This window comes from Oryctolagus cuniculus, chromosome 13 (assembly GCF_964237555.1).
Source record: "Oryctolagus cuniculus chromosome 13, mOryCun1.1, whole genome shotgun sequence".
NCBI classification, from domain to species: domain Eukaryota; kingdom Metazoa; phylum Chordata; class Mammalia; order Lagomorpha; family Leporidae; genus Oryctolagus; species Oryctolagus cuniculus.
This window is the reverse complement of record NC_091444.1, coordinates 45,819,167-45,841,125: the sequence shown is the minus strand read 5'-3', so window position 1 is coordinate 45,841,125 and position 21,959 is coordinate 45,819,167. Positions and strand designations below refer to the sequence as shown.

General features: G+C 38.0%; 1 pseudogene; it reads left to right on the top strand.

Annotated features, from left to right (window-relative positions):
• The first annotated feature begins 9,976 nt into the window (after nt 1–9,976).
• Nucleotides 9,977–21,959, top strand: part of LOC100342566 (RAC-gamma serine/threonine-protein kinase-like) — a 106,087-nt pseudogene continuing 94,104 nt past the window's right edge.

The window sequence follows — 21,959 nt, the reverse complement described above, 5'->3', positions numbered from 1 at the left end:
TGAAAAATAATAGATGATTTTTTTTAATGATGATGAAATCAGATCAGACCTATTGTCATGTTTAATCCCAGTGAGAGTCAAGTTGGGAGTTGATAGTTTCTTTTCTTTTCTTTTTCTTTTCTTTTTTTTTTTTTTTACAGAGGATCAGTTTAGTATGCATTAAGTAAAGATTTCAACAGTTTGCACCCCCATAGAAACACAAAGTGAAATATATTATTTGAGTACTCGTTATAGCATTAAATCTCAATGCACAGCACATTAAGGACAGAGATCCTACATGAGGAGTAAGTGCACAGTGACTCCTGTTGTTGACTTTACCAATTGACACTCCTGTCTATGGCATCAGTAATCTCCCTATGCTCCAGTCATGAGTTTCCAAGGCTATGGAAGCCCCTTGAGTTCTCCGACTCTTATCTTGTTTAGACAAGGTCATAGTCAAAGTGGAGGTTCTCTCCTCCCTTCAGAGAAAGGTACCTCCTTCTTTGAAGACCTGTTCTTTCCACTGAGATCTCACTCACAGAGATCTTTTGCCAGAGTGTCTTGGCTTTCCATGCCTGAAATACTCTCATGGGCTTTTCAGCCAGATCTGAATGCCTTAAGGGCTGATTCTGAGGCCAGAGTGCTATTTAGGGCATCTGCCATTCTATGAGTCTGCTGAGTATCTCACTTCCCATGTTGGATCACTCTCCCCTTTATTTATTCTATCGGTTAGTGTTAGCAGGTACTAGACTTGCTTATGTGCTCCCTTTGACTCTTAGTCCTTTCATTATGATCAATTGCAAACTGAAATTGATCACTTGGACTAGTGAGATGGCATTGGTACATGCCACCTTGATGGGATTAAATTGGAGTCCCCTGTTCTTTCTTAGAAAATTAGCTAAAACATATAAACTTGTCAAAACAGTCCTTGACATACAGGAGGTGTTGAAATATTTCTTTTTGCCTTCATCTTAGGCCAGCATTCTTTATACAATAAAATTTTACTTTGAGAAAATATTGCAAATATTGTATTTAGTGTTATTACATGATTTGTCAGTATACAACAGGCTGATTCTCTATAATGCCATTAAGGAATTACATCAGTGTCACTGATGAATCTATAATGACAGGAGACATTGCTTAAAGATTATCTAAAAAAGTATGATGGATTTAAAAAAAACTGTGCTTTATAGCAAAGAATATGGTGTTACAAAGGAGATGCTAGCAAAGACTTGCCAGTTTAATAAGGAAGTTTTTGAAATCTGGATACATTTCCTGAAGTCTATTTAGAATAACATTGGGAATAGGATAAATTTATTAATGTCTGCACATATTTACATCTATATTTGTTTTCTGATATAATTGGTGACAAAAATAGAAAGGTTGTCTTACTCATATGTTCTCCTGTTTGCTCATTAAGAAATAATTGCTTAAAACTTGGCAACAAAAAACAATCTGAATTAAAAATAAAGGCAAAGGACCTCAACAGATATTTCTCCAAAGATGATACACAAATGGCCAGTAATCACATGAAACGATGCTCAGCATCACTACTAATGAGGGAAATATGCTTCAAAACCAAAAAATAATCCTTCCTCACATCCCTTAGGATGGTTATTCAAAAACAGGAAATACAAGTATTGGTAAAAATGCACAGCATCACTGAAAATGTTGGTGAGAATGCAAAATGGTATAGCTGCAATTGAAAATATTTGTGTATTGATTACAGTATTCAATACACAATTCTTAAGTGCTGAAACTTAACTGAAAAGTGATCGCTGTTAAATATAAGAGTGGGAATAAGAGAGGGAAGAGATGTGCAATTCGGGACATGCTCAAGCTGACTTGCCTCAAACGGTGGAGTTAGAAACATACCAGGGGATTCGAACTCAATCCCATCGAGGTGGCATGTACCAATGCCATCTCACTGGTCCCAGTGATCAATTTCTGTTCACAATTGATTGTAATGATAGGACTAAGAACCAAAGGGATCACATAAACAAGACTAGTGTCTGCAAATACTAGCTGATAGAATCAAAAAGGGAGAGAATGATCCAACATGGGAAGTGAGATACACAGCAGACCCATAGAATGGCAAATGTCCTAATGGCACTCTGGCCTCATAATCAGCCTTAAGGCATGCGGATCCGGCTGAAAAGCCCATGAGAGTATTTCAGGCATGGAAAGCCAAGACACTCTGGGGGAAAAAAAAAAAAAAAAAAAAACTAAATGAAAGATCTCCACGAGTGAGGTGCCAGTGGAAAGAATGGGTCATCAAAGAAGGAAGTACCTTTCTCTGAAGGGAGGAGAGAACTTCCACTTTGACCATGGCCTTGTCTAAAAATGATCAGAGTCAGTGAACTCAGGGGGCTTCCATAGCCTTGGCAGCTCATGACAAGAGCCTAGGGTGATTACTGATGCCATAAACAAGAGTGTCAATTTGTTAAGTCAACAACAGGAGTCACTGTGCACTTACTCCTCATGTAGGATCTTTGTCCTTAGTGTGATGTACATTGAGATTTAATGCTATAACTAGTACTCAAACAGTATTTTTCACTTTATGTTTCTGTGTGGGAGCAAACTGTTGAAATCTTTACTTAATGTATGCTAAACTGATCTTCTGTATACAAAGAGAATCTAAAATGAATCTTGATGTGAATGAAAGGGGAGAGGGAGTGGATAAGGGGAGGGTTGTGGGTTGGAGGGACGTTATGGGGGGGAAGCCATTGTAATCCATATTCTGTACTTTGGAAATTTACATTCATTAAATAAAAGTTAAAAAAAATAAATCCACCATTTAGACCATCTAAAAAAAAATGAAAAGAAAATATTTGTGGTGGGGTGGTTTCTCAAAACATTAACAATAGAATTGCCATACAAGGTATCAATTCTACTTTGCATGCAACAACAAAAAACTTGAAAGCAAGTACTTGAACAAATATTTGTATACCCATATTCATATAACATTATTCAAAACAGTGAAAAGATGTAAACAATTCAAGTGTCCAGTGAAAGATGAATGAATAAACAAAATGTGATATAGTCATGTGTTGGAATATTATTCAACCATTAAAAGGAAAGAGAATATGCCATTTGCAACACATAGATAAATCTGGAGGACATGATGCTAACTGAAATAAGTCAGTCACAAAAGGGCAAATATCATACTATTTTATTCATATGAGACACCAAGTGTGTTCAGATTCATAGAGATGAAGAGCAAAAAAAATGTGGGTGCATTCTGTTGAGATCTTTACTTAGTATATACTAAGTTGATCTCCTGTATATAAAGATAATTGAAAATGAATTGTGATGAAGAATGGGATGGGAGAGGGAGGGTGAGATGGGATGGAGGTGGGTGGGAGGGAGGTTATTGTGGGGGGGGCGCTATAATTCAAAAGTTGTACTTTGGAAATTTATATTCATTAAATAAAAGTTCAAAAAAAGAAAAGCAAAAGACTTCTTGAGAGGGGTATGATAAGGGAGAAACAGAGAATTACTGTTTAAGGGGTACAGAGTTCCAGTTTTGCAATGTGGAAAGAGTTCTGAAGATGAAAAATGGTGAGAGTTGCATAACAATATGGTGTACTTAATGTCACTGAACTGTACACTAAAAACCATTAAGATGAGCTGCCATTGTGGCACGGGGTTAAGTTGCAGCTTGCGATGCTGGCATCCCAGACTGTATGCCAATGAAAGCCAAATGAGGATATTAATAGAAAAGAAAAATTAAAGACCAACATATAGATCAATAAATGTTGAACACTACTATACTAGAATGAAGGATAAAAGTCTTATGGCCATCTTGATATAGGAAAAGGGTCTGACAAAACTTGACACACTTCTATGGTAAAATCTGTGAGGAAATTTAGGTATAAAAGGATTATACTTCAATATAGCCAACATATAGCCTCATACTTAATGGTGAAAATGAAAATATTTTTCTCAAATATGCCCATTCTTAATACTAACACTCAGCTAGTACTCAAAGTACTAGTCAGGCCAAACATATGAGAAGAGGGGGAAAATATAAATATGGAAGGGAGAAGCAAAATTATTTATAGATGACATGATACTACATTAGAAATCCCTGAAGACACCATAAAAAACTCTCAAAATTAGTTTTATAAGCCAAAATTAGTAAAATTGCAGGCCATAAAATTGAATTACAAATATTAGCTGTTTTTCTATACATTAAGAACAGATTATTAAAGGTTAAAGAGCACTCTCATTTACACTGACAACAAAAAAGAATAAAATACTTCGGAATAAATACAAAATATCTGCACACTGTATACTACAAAACATTAAAGAAAAATATTAAAGACGACACACATAACCATGTGTTCATGCACTGGAAGAATATTGCTAAAATATACATACTACCCAAAGTGATCTATACTTTGAATAAAATATCTACCAAAATTCCAATGATATTTTTCACATAAATAGAAAAAATGACCCTAAAATAATTATGAAATGACAAAACACCTGAATCATTGAAGTAGTTCTCAGAAATAATAAAACTAGAGGCATCGTACTTCTTAACTTCAAAATATATTACAAAGCTTTACTAATCAGGACACTATATACTGGCCTAAATCCACACATATAGGTTTATGTGATAGAATTGAAAGCTCAGAAACAAACTTATTCATATATGGTCAACAGATCTTTGATAAGTGGGCTGCAAATACACAACAGGGAAAGGACTGTCTATTCAACAAATAATATTGGGAAAACTGGATATCCACATAAAAAAGATGTAAATTTGATCCTTATGTTAGACCATACACAAAAATAAACTCAAATTAATTAAAGATGTAAATATAAGGGTAATCTATGAAAACTAGAAGAAAACAAAGTGGAAAGCTTCTTGACATTTATCTTGGTGGTGATTCTTTGCATATCCTCCCAGAATCTCAGGCAACAACAAAAAAAAAAAAAAAACAAAAAAAAGTAGAAACTACTTCAAACTTCTGAATAACAAAGGGAACAACAAAATTAAAAGGTAATCTATGGACTGGGAGGAAATATTGATGAATCATGGAACATAAAGGGGTTAATAGCAAAAATATGTAAGTCAGTCATAAAACTTAATTGTAAAAAAGTCCATTAAAATGGGAAGTTATTTAATAAATGATTAAATATAATACAATTGACATATCAATGGCTCACAGTGGATGAAGAAGTACTTAATTTCACTTTTATCAAGGAAATGTAAATCAAAACACCGGTACTACATCACACTTCTTAGGATGGCAATCAATAAAAAAAAACAAAATAACAAGCTGGGGAGAGTCTGGTAGAAAGAGAGCTCTTACACACAACTAGTAGAAATGTAACTTGGTACAGTTATTATGGAAAATAGTGTGGAAATTCCCTACAATATGAAAAATAGAACAATCATAATCTAGCAATCCCACTTCTGAATACATATTGTAAGGCACTGAAATTACCATCTCAAAGACATACAAGCATACATACATGCATAGTGGCATTATTCACAATAACTAAAATATGGAAAGAACTTAAATGTGCATGAATTGCTCAATGAAAATAGAAAATGTGATATGTGCAATGGATCATCTAGCCTAGGGGAAAAAAGAAAAGGAAATTACATTGTTTGCTACAACATGGATGAACCTGGAGGGCATCATGCAAAGTGAAATAAGACAAATACCATATACTTTCAGTTATACATGGAATCTAAAATTATAAAATTCACAGAAACAGAGAGGAGAATGATCGTTGCTGAGGTCTGGGAGGGAGAGTCAATGTGGAAGTGATGATTAAAGATTAAAATGTTTCATCTATGCAAGAAAAACAAGTTCTGGGGTTGTACTATAGCAGAGTGCCTATAGCTAATAAGCACACTTACAATTTGATAAAAGGATAGTTAAAATGTTAAATGTTTTTATCAGTAACAATTTTTTTAAAAGGGCAGGAATTTGATGTAGCAATTAAAACACTGCCTGGGACCTTGTATTCTATATTACAGTGCCTGGGCTCTCTTCCAGTTATAACTTTCTGCTAATGTACACCACAGGAGGCAGCAGTTAATGGTTCAACTAGGGGGCCCTACCACTCATGTAGGAGATCAGGAATGCATTCCAAGCCCAGCCCCTTCTGTTGCAGGTATTTGGAGAGTGAAACGGTGGACAGAGTATCTCTGTCTTGTCTGTCTCTGTCTTTGTTTCTCTGCTTTTTCAAACAATAATAAAAATTTGAAAGCGCAATAATAATCAAAGGAGTAGGAGGGCACATTAGGATGTGATGTGTAGGTTTAAAGTTTTGATGGTATTGAGCATTTCATGAATATATGTGTATTGCTAAACTCATAGGGTTGCCTAAATTAAGTGTAGCTTTTACATGGCAGCCATATTTCAATAAAGCAGTTTTTAAATAAGGAAAACAATGATCTTTCATCAGCGAACAATTATATTTCTATTGTGATGTAGTTTTGGAATACAACCCAGTTCAAACACTTGGAAAATATAAATCCCAACCTTAATAAACATCACCATCTATGTAAATGAGGTTTATTAGTACTTACTTGCATAAAAGCAAGAATTAGAAATAAAATTAGATTCTTCATCTTTCAAAGAATGTCAATTCATGATTATAGAAAGTTGTTGAAATGGAGGCTTTGCAGTTCCATGATTCATGAGAATCTCAAAAACACAGAGCTCAGAAGGAAGCAAGTCATCTAAATGCATACAGTTTTACAGTAGGACTGTATAATGTTTAAAAGTGGAAAAACTAAATAAAAATATTTTGGAATGCAATCAGTCACACTAAAACTAAAATAAAGTCATTATCATAAAAGGCAGGGCATTGGTTTCCTCCAACAGAAGAGAAAAACACATAGAGCAGAGCACACAGGGATTTCCAAAGCAGAAGTAATGCACTCAACTTGTATGGAGTGACAGAGGGGACCATTTCATTCTACTACTGAGCTGAAGGTATACATTCAAAATATTCTTTTCACATTATTGTCTGTGCATTATAATTACTTGAGGCTTTAAAAATTATGGGTGCCTGGACCCTATGTAAGAAAAAAAAATGCATCTGTTAAAGAATCAAAAATAGGAAGAGAGAGGCTACTGAACAATTGGGCCAGGTTTATTACAAAATAAACCCGAGAGGGACCAAAGACACTCCCCCAGGGCCCCCTCAGGCTGAGGGGTTTTACAGGGAAGGTTGGGAGGGACTTTCTTGCTCTGCTAGTTTTGCAGCTGCTGCAAGCTGCAGATCAGAGTGGGCGGCTGAGCTTTGAGGTTGTGTCAGGAGAGGCTCGGTATATGTGGGGCAGATTTATCAGCACATCTGCTCCCCTCTTGGTAGGCCCCAGGGTGAGGCTTTGAACACACTTGTAGCTGAATACACTCTGTGTTTTTTCCCTTTCCCATTACCCCACACCCAAAATCAATGATTCAGTTGGTCTGCAGCAAGGCCTTGGTAGAGAAAGCAGAGAGCCTTTTAAGCTCCCGGAGAGATTTTAAAGTGCAGAAAGATAGAGAAACACATCCAGGATGCACTGCATAATAGGAAGCAAACATTGTATACAATTTTATTTTAAATAAAAGGAAAGCAGGGGTAAAGAAGAGAGGGAGGAAAAAGAAGAATTTTCCTTTTTGTCTCTTCATAGAAATACATTTGCTATAGTGGGACTGTGGGTGACATTAGTTTCAGAACCAATGAGAACAAAGAGTGTAAAATTAAGCAATCAGTATATTCCTATACATGAGCTCTCTACGATCCTGGGAACCTGGAGATTCAGAGCTTTCCAGATTATCTAAACCGTGAGGCGCGGCCTTTGGCTGACCTTGCAGAGGATATGCTCTCATGGTTTCTTTCAGACATTTCCTAGTTTATGGAAAGTCACATCTACTGCCCAAAGAAAGCTATTTTCCACCTAACTTCCTTTCAATGTGTTTATAGTTTTTAATATGTAGTGAGATAATTCAACTCTTAAAAGTATAGCCAGGCATATATTAACTTACATTAAAGATGATTTAGAGGGGCCAGCGTTGTGGCATAGCAGGTTAAGCCGCTGCCTATGACACTGGCATCCCATATGGGCACACATTCGAGACCCAGTGTTTCGCTCCCAATCCAGTTCTCTGCTAATGCACCTGGGAAAGCAGAAGATGGCCCAGGTGCTTGGGCCGCTGCACCCATGTGGGAGACCCAGAAGAAGCTCCAGGCTCCTGGGTTTGGCCTGGCCAGCCCTGGCCATTGTGGCCATTTGGGGAGTGAATCATTGGATGAATATCTCTCTCTCACAGACACAGACATAGATCTCTCTCTCTCTCTCTGTCTCTCCCTCTAATTCGGCCTTTCAAATAAATAAACAATAAATCTTTAAAAAATAGATTTAGAAATACACTAAGAAGTAAAAATCAACTAGTGAGAGAAATTTTTTTAATGTTTTCTTTTTTGTTTTCTAATACTTCAACTAACTCATTTAAGCTTAGAATAAATTAAAAGAAACTTTTAATACTGTGGACTATGCTTCTGCTTAGAACAGTTAAGAAAATAAAAGTATTGCCCAACCAAATGCATTCTCATGTGTCCTTGATGATCAGGATAATCAGCTAATTCCACATGTTAGTTTCCACCAGAATGGGACAATTAAGAGAATTCTAATTAACAATTAGGAAATAAACAACTAAAATGAATCCAGGTGTTCCCTCAGTGTGCTCCACAATGTAGTTTTTAATGTAGATTATGCAACTAAGAAATCAAAAATCTTCTAGCAGTTTGTAAGGGGCAAAAAAGTTACCAGAAAGATAAAAAGAAAACAAAAACAATTATAGTACAATTTTGGTAGAGAAACTGGGGAGAAAGCACAACCAAAACAAGAACAATTAAAATCAGAAAAAAAATATGCATGGTGAAGAATATTACTCAGACATCTAAATATAAGCACTGTAGCAATGTTATAGACTGAATTGTATCTCCCTTAACAAATTCCTATGTTGAAGTCCCAGGCTCCAATACCAGAAAGGGAACCACATTTGGAAATGAGGACAGTGGAGGGAAAACCCAGATTAAACGCACCATATGGGTGGGCTCTAATCCATGTGGAAATTTGGAGATAGGGCTTTCAAAGAACCGATTAAGTTAAACTGAGACACTAGGGATGTGACCCTGACCCAATGTGACAGGTGTCCTTATAAGATGAAGGAGAGATTCCAGGCATGCCCATACACAGAAGAAAGACCAGGTGAAGACAGGACAGGAAGTCAGACTCCTACAAGTCATGGATAGAGGGCTCAGAAAAACCCAGATTTAGTAAAACCTTGATCTTAGATTTCTCAGCCTCCAGAACTGTGAGAAAATATGTTTCTGCTGTGTAAGCTGCTCTGTCTGTGGTATATTGTGTTTGCATCTCTAGCAAACTAGTGTAGACACTGAAATGCAAGATAGGCAGCAAAGAACATGGAGAATATTTCCTTAATCTTAATCTTTCATTGTCCTAAAGACAATGAAAACAAAGAAAAGCTTTAAGTAACTTCAATGAATTGGATTAAAAATGTTTCCATAAAAACTACCAGAAACAGCATGAAAACATGATGAAACACAAGAAAGGCAAGAGAAGTCATTGAAAAGTTTATGGAAAATGTTTTATAAAACCACTAAAGTTGCAGCTCTGCAGAACCATCTGGCCACCTCCCTCTCCCTCTCCCTTCCTCCAGCAGGCTTCAACTGGGCTGGAGGTGGCCAGAGGCTCTGGGGTAGGGGAGAAGAGGAAGTGGGGAGGAGGGAAGGGAGATTTCTGATCACCCTTCTTCTCCCCTGCCCCCCCAGTCTATCCTCCGCCTCCACATCCACCTGAGCAGCTGTGGGGCAGCTGACAAGGCCTCTGCAGGATGAGTCATCAGTACAGCGTGGGAAGGGCAGCATCAACAGAGAATCTAAACCCTAAAATGACTATCACAAAGTCCCAACTCCCCACGCTGGGGCCTCACACACACACACACACACACATATGGAAGGCAAGATACTTTTGAAGACAGATGGTTCACTCCGAGCATATAAAGAGAAACTTTATACATTTATACATTTCTTATCCACGTCTCCTGAGGACCACTGTCATAGAACATTTCAAGCAGATACGTCAGAAGAAAGGGAAGAATGGACAGAAGCTATCCAGTTTGTAGCAGACAGACTGCAGAGGCAAGAAGAAGAGAACAAACTGTTGCCTGACCTCACAAATTACTAATAACATAGGAGTGGAAGAGATGGGTGCTTCTACAACTCATTATAAAAGACAGACAATAATTTTGACTGTTTGAAACTACTAGGTAAAGGCACTTTGGGGAAAGTCATTTGGGTTCAAGAGAAGGCTAGTTGCAAATATGCTATGAAGGTTTTGAGGAAGGAAGTCATTACTGCCAAGGATGAAGTGGCATAAACTTTAACTGAAACCAGAATATTACAGAATACTAGACATCCTTTTGTAACAGTCTTGAAATATTTCTTACAGACAAAAGACCCCTTGTGTTTTTGATAGAACATGCTAATGGGGAGAGCTACTTTCACACTTGTCCAGAGAGCAGCTATTCTTTGAGAACCACACAGGTTTCTGTGATGCAGAAATCGTCCCAGCCAGGACTATGTACATTCTTTTTTTTTTTTTTTAAGATCCATCTGTTTCTTTTTTTTAAGATTTATTTTTATTTATTTGAAAGACAGAGTTACACACACAGGTAGAGAGAGAGAGAGAGAGAGAGAGAGATTGAGATCTTCCATCTGCTGGTTCATTCCCCAAATAACTGCAATGACCAGAGCTGAGCTGATCCAAAGCCAGTAGCCAGGAGCTTCTTCCGGGTCTCCCACGTGGGTGCAGGGGCTCAAGGACTTGGGCCATCTTCTACTGCCAGAACAGAGAGATGGATCAGAAGAGGAACAACCAGGACTTGAACTGGTGCACATATGGGATGCCAGCACTGCAGGCTGGGGCTTTAGGCCACTGAGCCACAGCACCGGTCCCTGGACTACATACTTTCTGGCATGACTGTGTACCATGATCTCACATTGAAGAATTTGATAGTGGATAAAGACGGGCACATGAAAATTAGATTTTGTACTTTGCAAGGAAGGGATCACAGATGCAACCACTGTGAAGACATCCTGTGGTATTCCAGAGAATCTGGCACGACAGGTGTTGAAGTTTTCAGAAGATAAGGTGTATGACCAAGTAGTAAACAGGGGGGATTGTCATGTATGAAATGTGTGGGAGGTTACCTTTCTACAACCAGGGCCATGAAAAACTTTTTGAACTGATACTAATGAAAGACATTAAATTTCCTCAAATACTCTCTTTGGATGGAAAATTAGTACTTTCATGGCTTTTGATAAAGGATCCAAATAAATGCCTTGGTGGGGGACTAGATCATGCAAAAGAATTTAGGAGACACAGATCCTTTTCTGGAGTAAACTGGCATGATGTATATGATATAAAGCTTGTACCTCCTTTTAAGTCTCAAGTGTCACCTGAGAAACATACCAGATACTTTGATGAATAATTTACAGCTCAGACTATTATAATAGACACCCCACAGAAAAATAGGATGTCAGGGACTTCATGGACAATGGGAGGCAGCCCATTTTCCCTGTCTTCCTACTCCTAAAGTAGATGAGAATAAGTTACTTTCATACTGCTTCTTCACTCTCAGATTTATTACTGAAAAGGATACTTGGACATCACCATCAGTCCCAGCTCTTTTTTTTTTTTTTTTAAGAACTATTTTTTTTTTTTGACAGGCAGAGTTAGACAGTGAGAGAGACAGAGAGAAAGGTCTTCCTTCCATTGGTTCACCCACTAAATGGCCGCTATGGCTAGCCGGATCCAAAGCCAGGAGCCAGGTGCTTCTTCCTGGTCTCCCCCGTGGGTGCAGGGCCCAAACACTTGGGCCATCCTCCACTGCCCTCCCGTGCCACAGCAAAGAGTTGGACTGGAAGAGGAGCAACCGGGACAGAATCCAGTGCCCCAACCGGGACTATAACCTGTGGTGCTGGCACCACAGGTGGAGGATTAGCCAAGTGAGACGCAGCGCCGACCAGTCCTAGCTCTTAAAGAAAGCAGGGGCATCTCTGACATCCCAGACCAGCTAAGGGTCTTCACCACCTTTCACCCACAGGAGAACACACGTATATACAAACACACTCCAGTTTTTGTTTTTGCATGCAATTGTATCTCAGCCAAAGGTGTCATGTTGTTGCAGCTACTGTCTTACTATTATATCAACTTTAAAAAGTAATTTGACCATCTTTGGAAGTCATGAGCCCACCATGTTCATTTGTGCCCAGTTGTCACCATTTATGTTTTAGATATAGTTTTTCCCTAACAGTGAGGGCAAAATGAGACACACTTATTCTAGGTACTTTTTTTTATACTTTCTATATGATAAATAAAAAACTAATTAGACTAAGACTAGATTATAATTCAGAACAAGCAATTGTAGGTGGGTGGTGATATGCATGTTGAAAGCTTTTGTAAAGTCACTAGATCAATGAATACAATAGGTGGGCTAAGATTGGGCTGGAACTCAGTAGAAAGTATTTGAGGGAAGGAATGACAACTGCTGAGATACACTTTTTTTTTTTTTTTTTTTTTTTAAAAAAAAAAAGCAATTCCTGTTGGATACTCTAGAGGAAGCCCAGTCTCACATGTGGATGCCCAGACTTCAATTAGGGGCAAATAAACACTGCTGCACCAAGAAATGAAGGCATATTGGGGCTGGCGCTGTGGCGTAGCAGGTAAAGCCTCCACCTGCAGTGCCGGCATTCCATAAAGGTGCTGGTTCGAGTTCCAGCTGCTCCATTTCTGATCCAGCTCTCTGCTATGGCCTGGGAAAGCAGTAGAAGGTGGCCCAAGTCCTTAGGCCCCTGCACCCATGTGGGAGACCCGGAAGAAACTCCTGGCTCCTGGCTTCAGATCAGCTCAGCTCCAGCCATTGCAGCCAACTGAGGAGTGAACCAGCGGATAGAAGACCTCTCTCTCTCCCTCTCTCTCTCTCTGCCTCTCCTTCTGTCTCTGTGTCACTCAGTGTTTTAAATAAATTAAAAAAATCTTAAAAAAAAAAGATTTATATGCACAAAGTCTTGTAAGGGTCTTAGGATACAGTTTACACCAGAGAGCATTTTTCTCCATGCTTGAAAACACTTTTGCCTTCTTGATATTTATTACCTCTAATGTAGACAGATTTGATGATCTTGCTTTTCACCAAAATTTATTCTCCAAGGTAAACAGACATTAGCCTTATTAGTATTATTTTTTTTACTTTCAGTTCTGTGAGAATTGGTCTTTTCTCAGATGTTAAAACTTCGAATGTCCTTTCATGATTATATTGCAGTAGCACTTATTATTTAGTGATGAGAACTGTATGTCATGTTAGCAAATGCAGCTCCAATTTATATAAAATATACTTACTGCAAATTTTTCTGACCTATTCTAAGGAATGTACATGTCAAAGAGAAGCATGTACTTTTCTTGTCACCAAAAAAAATACAAGGCTCTGAAATTACACACATTGGTCAGAATGTGGCTTTGGGAGATGAAATGCTACCATTTGAGCTCTTGGTGCAGGAAATTAGAAAATCTCCAATTTTCCATGCCAGTGGCTATATGAAACAAATAGATATTGATGTCTGCTCATTTAAGAATGGAAATTTTATGATAGCCTGGCACCATAATATAATAGAGAAAAGTGAGACATGAATGATGATAAGAAATGAACTTTCCTTGGGAAAATAAATGCATATTGAAAATTTACTAAGCAGGCAGTAAAGAATAAGAACTGGGTGTGTTTACTCTGCTCATGATACATTTATCACTCAAGCCATCAGGGGAAACATAACCAAAAAAGCACATCATTTTCTAAATATTCATGTTCCCAAATCCCAACATTTCTCACTGAAAAGGGACATGTATGCAAACCTCATCTTTCTCCTTCATTAATGATGATCTTAAGATTCAACTCTTTGGTGCTAGGGGCTGACATTTTCCAAAGCAGCCTATGAAGTCCAAAGGGCTGGGGGCCATTTCTGTGGCAAGCAGGAGGCCATCCCACACTCCAAGAAGTGATCATGGAGATGTACTTCATACTTCAGTTAATCTGACAGGTCCCAAATGGAAGACTACAGCAAAATCTAATTATCTGGTTAAGGATTTTAAGAAGGGGCAACTATGAACCCCAAAAATTATTACCATTACTGTTGGTCATAATAAAACTAATTATTCTCTGAAGTATATGACCCACAAGGATATGAAATATCTACAAGAAATTGTTTTTGTGTATTGTACATCTTAGTATTTTTACATGTACATGATAAGGATACATATTATTTTCCTTCATACAGACAGCTTAAATAAAGAACCATGTTAACTTAAAAATAAAAAAAACACTATGCATGAATTTTAAAAAATTTTCACAGGAAGATAAACATCTTAATTCCATTTTCCATGAACTGTTTAAAGTAGTCATATGCTTCCCATATACCTTATAAAAGAGGATTGATGAAGAAAAAGCATTTCCAAGTCAACACAAGAAATCAAACAACTCAATAGAAATTCTTTGCAAGAAAACAAATGGGCAATTCTCAAAAGAAAAATAAATGGCCAATAATAAGCATGAGTTGTTTAAAGGAAACTTCTTTTTAAAGATTTATTTGAAATACAGAATGACACAGAGAGATGGAGAGATGGAGAAGGAAAGATCTTCCATTTACCAGCTCCCTATCCAAATGGCTGCAATGACTGGGGCTGGGCCTAGAAATTCATCTGGGTCTACTACATGATTGGCAATGATCCAAGTACATTCTTTTGATTTTCTAGGTGCATTAGCAGAGAGCTGGATCAGAAGTGGAGCAGCTGGGACTCAAACCAGCGTTCTGATATGGGATGTCAGCATCACAGTGGCAGCTTAACCCACTGCGCTGAAACACTGGATCCAAATATAATTTTTTTAAAAAAAGATTTAAACTCATTATTAGTCCCTTGATGTAAATAAAGCAATTTACTACTTCATCTACTGGATTAGAAAAAAAAACGAACTTGTTAAAAATTTACCAGAAATCATTATTGGTGAGGCTATTTAAATAAGTTCATAAATTATTTTATCTAAATGAAAAAGGGAAAGGAGTTTGAATGGAAGTGACAGGGTTGTAAGAAGGGTTTAAGCTCATCAGTTGTAGACAGGGAAAGATACTCAAAGACTGTGGAGAACCAAGTAATAAGCAACCTCAATGGAGTGCATGTAGAGAAGCAGGGAAAAGAGCACTGGGTTAAGTGGAAATTTGCATCTTTATCTGTGTTTTTAATCAGCAGTACAGTTGACTCTCCTTATCAGCTGGTTCTACACCCATGCTTTCAGCCAAGCTTGGCTGGAAAATATCCAGAAAAAAATTGTATCTGTACTAAATATGTACATACACTTTTTCTTGTCATTATTTCCTATATACAGTATAGTAACCATTTACATAGCAATTATACTATATTAGGTATGACAAATAATACAGAGATGACTTCCAGTCTATGAAGGATGAGCATGGGTTATATGCAAACACTGTGCTGTTTTACAAGAGGGACTTGAGCATCACATATTTTGGTACCCACAGAGATTTCTGAAACCAAGCCCCTGCAGATACTAAGAGAACATCTGTGGGCCAGCGTCGTGGCTCAACAGGCTAATCCTCCACCTTGCAGCGCCGGCACACCAGGTTCTAGTCCTGGTCAGGGCACCGGATTCTGTCTCGGTTGCCCCTCTTCCAGGCCAGCTCTCTGCTGTGGCCTGGGAGTGCAGTGGAGGAGGGCCCAAGTGCTTGGGCCCTGCACCCCATGGGAGACCAGGAGAAGCACCTGGCTCCTGGCTTTGGATCAGCGCGGTGCGTCGGCCACAGTGTGCTGGCCGCAGCGGCCACTGGAGGGTGAACTAACGGTAAAGGAAGACCTTTCTGTCTGTCTGTCTCTCTCACTGTCCACTCTGCCTGTCAAAAAAAAAAAAAAATCTGTATATATTAAAGTTTATAGTTTTGCATGACCTCAAATTCAGAATTTACCTTCTAGGTACTTGTAAGAAGCTATTAGTTTCCTTTACATATATCCATTCCCTTCCTCTTACTTAGTAATTTAACTTGGTTTGAATAAACACATTTCCTGGATTTCCTTATGGTTTGGCGATGTAGCTAAATTTTAGCTAATTAGTTTTAAGCATAATAGATGACTTCCTTTCATTTAGCAAAAAAAATACTACTACTACTATTAATAATAAGGTGTATAAAGAGGCAAAGAGGACATATTAGCTGTCTACTAAAATGTTTCTGTGATGCTGTTGCACATCAACTAAACTTACAACCAATCAGCCAAATTTTTTTTTTTTTTTTTTTTGACAGGCAGAGTGGACAGTGAGAGAGAGAGACAGAGAGAAAGGTCTTCCTTTTGCCGTTGGTTCACCCTCCAATGGCCGCCGCGGCCGGCACACCACGCTGATCCGATGGCAGGAGCCAGGTACTCATCCTGGTCTCCCATGGGGTGCAGGGCCCAAGCACTTGGGCCATCCTCCACTGCACTCCCTGGCCACAGCAGAGAGCTGGCCTGGAAGACGGGCAACCAGGACAGAATCCAGCACCCCGACCGGGACTAGAACCCGGTGTGCCGGCGCCGGAAGGCGGAGGATTAGCCTAGTGAGCCGCAGCGCCGGCCACAATCAGCCAAAATTTACTTGCATTCTTCCACCAAAAGGAAATCCAAGAAACTCAAATCTCAAAACTGAGTAATTCCTGAACTATCTTCTCCCCCTCTAATCCCACCACACTACTCTAGTTCAGTTCACTACTTTTTTAACCTAGACTCTTGGATTATTAGAATAACCAACTTATCTGTGTAATATATTTCAATGTGCTTATAAGAAAAACTATATTAATATTTGTGAAACAAATGATATGTTCTAAAAATACGCATACTTGTGTGGAATACAGTATATTTGTGTGTTTTTTAACTAATTTATTAACACAGTTGAGAAGCGGAGACAGAGACAAACAGAATTCACATCCACTGGTTCACTCGCCAAATGCCCACAGTGGCTAGGACTGGGCCAGAGCTGGAGCTGGGAACCTGAAAATCAAGCCAGGTATCCAAAGTGTTGGCAGGTACCCTGCTATTTGCATTCTTCCTTTTGCCTCCCAGGGTCTGAATTTGAAGGAAGCTGGATCTGAAAGCCCTAGCTAAGTATTGAACATAAAGGACTCTAACACAGGATGCAGGAATCTTAACCAGTGACTAAATATTTGTCTTTGGCTTGTGGTTTAATGTACTTTCATTATGATTCAGGTATAGTGAGACCAACACACCAGGAGACGACTGTATATTCACATATACCAAGAGGATGGTGAGTGCTACACCATAAGGAGCTACACAGGAAAGCATTATGGCTGGTCAGCAGGCAGAAGACAGGGTTTACTGGCAAGTGTGGCAGAGTGGCTGTTCCTAGTCTCTGGTATCTGGCCCTGGGAAGATCAGTGCAGGCATATCCTGGAGTATGGGAGCTCCATAGGAGAGGTGGCTGGGGATGTGGATTTAGATTGGCTGGTTTGCACTGGAAATGTTTACTAAAAAACAAATTGTTTATGATCTCTTGGAAGTATCAGAATATAAAAATAAAAGAGATGGCTAATATAATATATATACCAAACTGCCTTCTCTGACAGTTCTCCCTCACTGTTAGAGTCACAAAGTGGTGATGTGTTCCTATAGGCAAGTCTGTAAAACATGCTCCTGCCATTAGACTATAGGTAAATAGTATTGGGCCATTTGGCACAACCAAAACATTTAGAAGTAAGAATCAAAGTATTCTGCAACAATAGGTACAGCGGTTGAATTCTGTGGCATCTTGTTTTGTGCATACTTATGATGAAGCAGAAAAAAACTGGTGCCAGAAAGAGGGAAATTAAATAGATGCACAGAAACAAGTGCTGAAATGCACAAGATTCACATAGAGACCACAATTTAAGTTCCTTCCAAATTTTCAATCTCTGATTTTCTTGAAGCTAAATTGAAGTGTGGGCTTCATGAGATTTCTCATATCCTTAAATGAATTCTCTTTATGTTTGATGTTATTTTTAGAAGAGTAGAATTAATTAAAGTAGAGATTTCCCCAAAATTATCATGAGAATGAAGACCAAAAGACCAACATTGAAGCCAGTGAAAAGAACTTCAAATCACACTTAGTTTCCCTTCCAGAATTCCTTCCTGACCTTTTAGTCAACACCCAAATCTGTCCATCTTCCAACTCCTTGAAAGCAACGTCCTAGACAATTTGTGTGATTTACTTGGCTCAAATCTTTATTCCATTCTACGCTAAACATCCTATTACTTCCTTTAATGAGATAATGGTATAACCTTGGCACCCATTCATTTGTCATTATAGACAAGTTTTCTTCTGCTGCCCTGATTGGCACATATCCAATACATATCTTGGTAAAACAATGAAGCTTGTACACAACTGCTCAATGGAGGAATTAGGTCAGAAGGTATGCTGATCCATACACGATTTTTTTTCCCACTCCTATAATGCTTCAGGCTAACAAGGCACAGAGGCGAAAATCAAGTACAATAAAACCACCTGCTTAGTTCACAAGTCATGCAGTAATCCAGGATGATTCAGAATGCACTTCACCCAGTGATCTTCGCTGTGTTGCTTCACATACTCTCTTTTGGAGGTGCTTATTCACTGCATGGTTCTCTCAACTTTGGGCAATTTTCCTTTGCCTTCATAATTCCAATCAGGTCATCCTTTCATCAAGATTCCTTGACTCTGATTACCTAACTTTTTAGATAAAACCATGCATTTACTGAAGTTACTCTATTTATTAGCAATTTAAGATGTTTTAAATTATGCTAGTATATTCAATGGTTAATAATGTTTAGTGTTGTGTTACTGTGTTAACTATGCTTATAGTTGGTTGCCCAATCCTATTTTCCTATAAGCCCTTTTATTTTCATATTATTCAAAATGTAAGATTTTTGTAAAAAATGTTTTATTTATTTATTTAAAAGGCAGAGTTAGAAAGAGAGAGGGAGAGAAAGAGGAAGGGAGAGAGGGAGGGAGGGAGGGAGAGAGAGAGAGAAAGAGAGAGAGGAAAGAGAGAGAGAAGACAGAGGAGGGGGAGAGAGAGGGAGAGGGAGAGGGAGAGGGAGAGGGAGAGGGAGGGAGGGAGAGAGAGAGAGAGAGAGAAAGAAATATCTTCCAATTGCTGGTTTACTCCCTGAAATGCCTGCAACAGCCAGGGCTGGGCAAGGTCAAAGCCAGGAGCCTGGAACCCTAACTCAGTCTCCCACATTGGTGGCAGGGGCCCACATACTTGGGCCATCTTCTCCTGCTTTCCCAGGCACATTAGCATGGAGTTGGATTGGAAGTAGAGAAGCCAAGACACAAATCAGTGCCCCTTTGGGATGTCAATGTTGCAGGTGACAGCTTAACCTGCTGCCCCACAATTCCAGCCCCCAAATGTAAGGTTTTAAAGGAACTCATATTTATAGTAGAAACTCTGTATGTGTGTATGCTCCATCAAGCATAATGGACAAGAATATTGGTTTTGAGACATTACTTAATTTTTTAAAATCTTTTTAAATTAATTTAACAGATTTCATAGACTGGTAGATACAAGTCTAAGAACATAATGATATTCCCCTTCTTCCCCCACCCTCTTTTTACCTTTCCTTGCTTAATGTTTATGTATAAATATCCTTATATATTTTTCTATTATGTGCATTTGTTTGTTCTATTAGATATAAATGAGTTCCAAATATGCTTATTTTAAGCACACCTATAGCTTATATTTCTTCTACATTAGAGTGTATTCATACTAATGTTTCAGGACTAAATATATCATTAAATTGCATAATGGAAATATATATATGTATCATGAAGGTAAAATGGAAGTGTTACTAATAAACATTTCTTGAATAGAAATGTTTGTATTTTGAATAGAAAATAAGTAAAATATAATTCAGTAAGAATCACAACACCATGTGTTACACACCTTCTACACATTGTTTTTACTGACCCAGATAATAAGTGTGGAAATGCTAGTGGTAATCAAAACAAATTCTAATTATAAACCACAGGCACTTAAGTGATTGCTAGCATTCAGATTTATTGTTGCCTTCTTTGAATCTAGGGGTATTTCAAGGGCAATTTAAACCTTACTAAAATGCCTTTTCACATAATTATTTTTTCTTAATATTATGAACACAATTCTATCATTATACCTATATTATATTAAGTATAATGAAATTATTTATAACAGCTTTTGCTTATATGATTAAAATTACACTTTAAAATGTGCACCTTTATAATAATAAAATGCCAATTTTCTTGGTTTTATCAAAAATAAAGCAATATAAGATATTACCTACATGTGTAACAAATGATTTTCTTGACTACAATATTACTATAATCAGATCCAACCATGTCTTTGATTTTTAAAATTTAAAACAGCTGATTAAAGATACAATAAACTTAATCATAAAGCCCCTTAGTTTAAAACATGGCATTGAGCCAAAAAGAATTAGTTGATTTTACATGAAGTAAATAATTTGATTCTAAGACTTCATAAACAACAATATGGTTGGCTGACTAAGCATTAAAGCATCTCTTCTGAAGCCTGCCTCAAATCAATTCAAATAAAGGAAAGTGAGGGTTATACATGGCAGTGATTAGAAGATGATGGTTTATGCCAGAAGGACCACCCCTACCTCTTGGTTCAGAATTTTGTTTATTGTCAACTTAATTCACTTGAGTGCTTTCCTCACAAGGGTAGAACCAAGGATGCTGGACACTCTTTCTCATCATGTGTACATCACTAGAAACTGAAGGAAATTTACTTCTCTCTTATCCCTTAGGTAGAATAAAACTATAAATGACTGATAGTTTGGATAGTCATTTCTTTTTGTTCATTAACGAATCAATCACAATCCTTAAGATAGCCTTGAGAACAACAAATATGCATGACTCTAAGGTTACAATACCAGATAACCCAATGTCTAAAACAACTCTACATTTATACAGTGAAGCTCCACAACAGTTCTAACTATCATGCTGTCCCTCTATGTAATATGAGAAATTATATTGGGGCCGGCACTGTGGCACAGTAGGTTAATCCTCTGCCTGCGACACCAGCATCCCACATGGGCGCCGATTCTAGTCCCAGCTGCTCCACTTCTGATCCAGCTCTCTACTAAAGAAAGCAGTGGTAGATTACCCAAGCGCTTGGGCCCCTGACACCTATGTCAGGAACCAGGAAGAAGCACCTGGCTTCTGACTTCAGATCCGCCCAGCTCCATCTGTCACAGCCATCTGGAGAGTGAACCACTAGTTGGAAGACCTTTCTCTTTGTCTCTCCCTCTCACTGTATGAAACACTGCCTTTCAAATAAATAAAATCGTTTAAAAAAAGAAATTATATTGTGTATTAGTTATGATGGGCTAGATTTCATTACACTTAAAAAATCACCCACAGATCTCAACACTACTTGGGGTGGGAGGGGTTAGTCAACTACAGATATCCAAAACAAGTCGGCTGAGAAATGATCCTCCACACGTTCAGGAGGATGAGGCTGATGTAGATATACCACGCAGAATGGAAGGCTTCTTAACAACACCAATAAAGACACAGGAGATTTATTTTTGAATTTATTTTTGAATTCACAGTAAAACAATTCTGTAACAATGAAGGCTGCACACTGGATTTTTGATGCTTCAACATTTGCTATTTTCTCACAGCACACTGTCCAGATCTTATGTACATGGGTCATCAAACAGAAAGGGAGACATGGGAGAGAAAATGGGTATTTTGCAAACAATATATGTCTCTACCACATGTGAGCATGTGGTTAAAAGTTAAAAATGCTGTACTATTTGTTTATAAATCAAGGGCAGGAATATTATTACTCTTGAAGAATAAAAATTT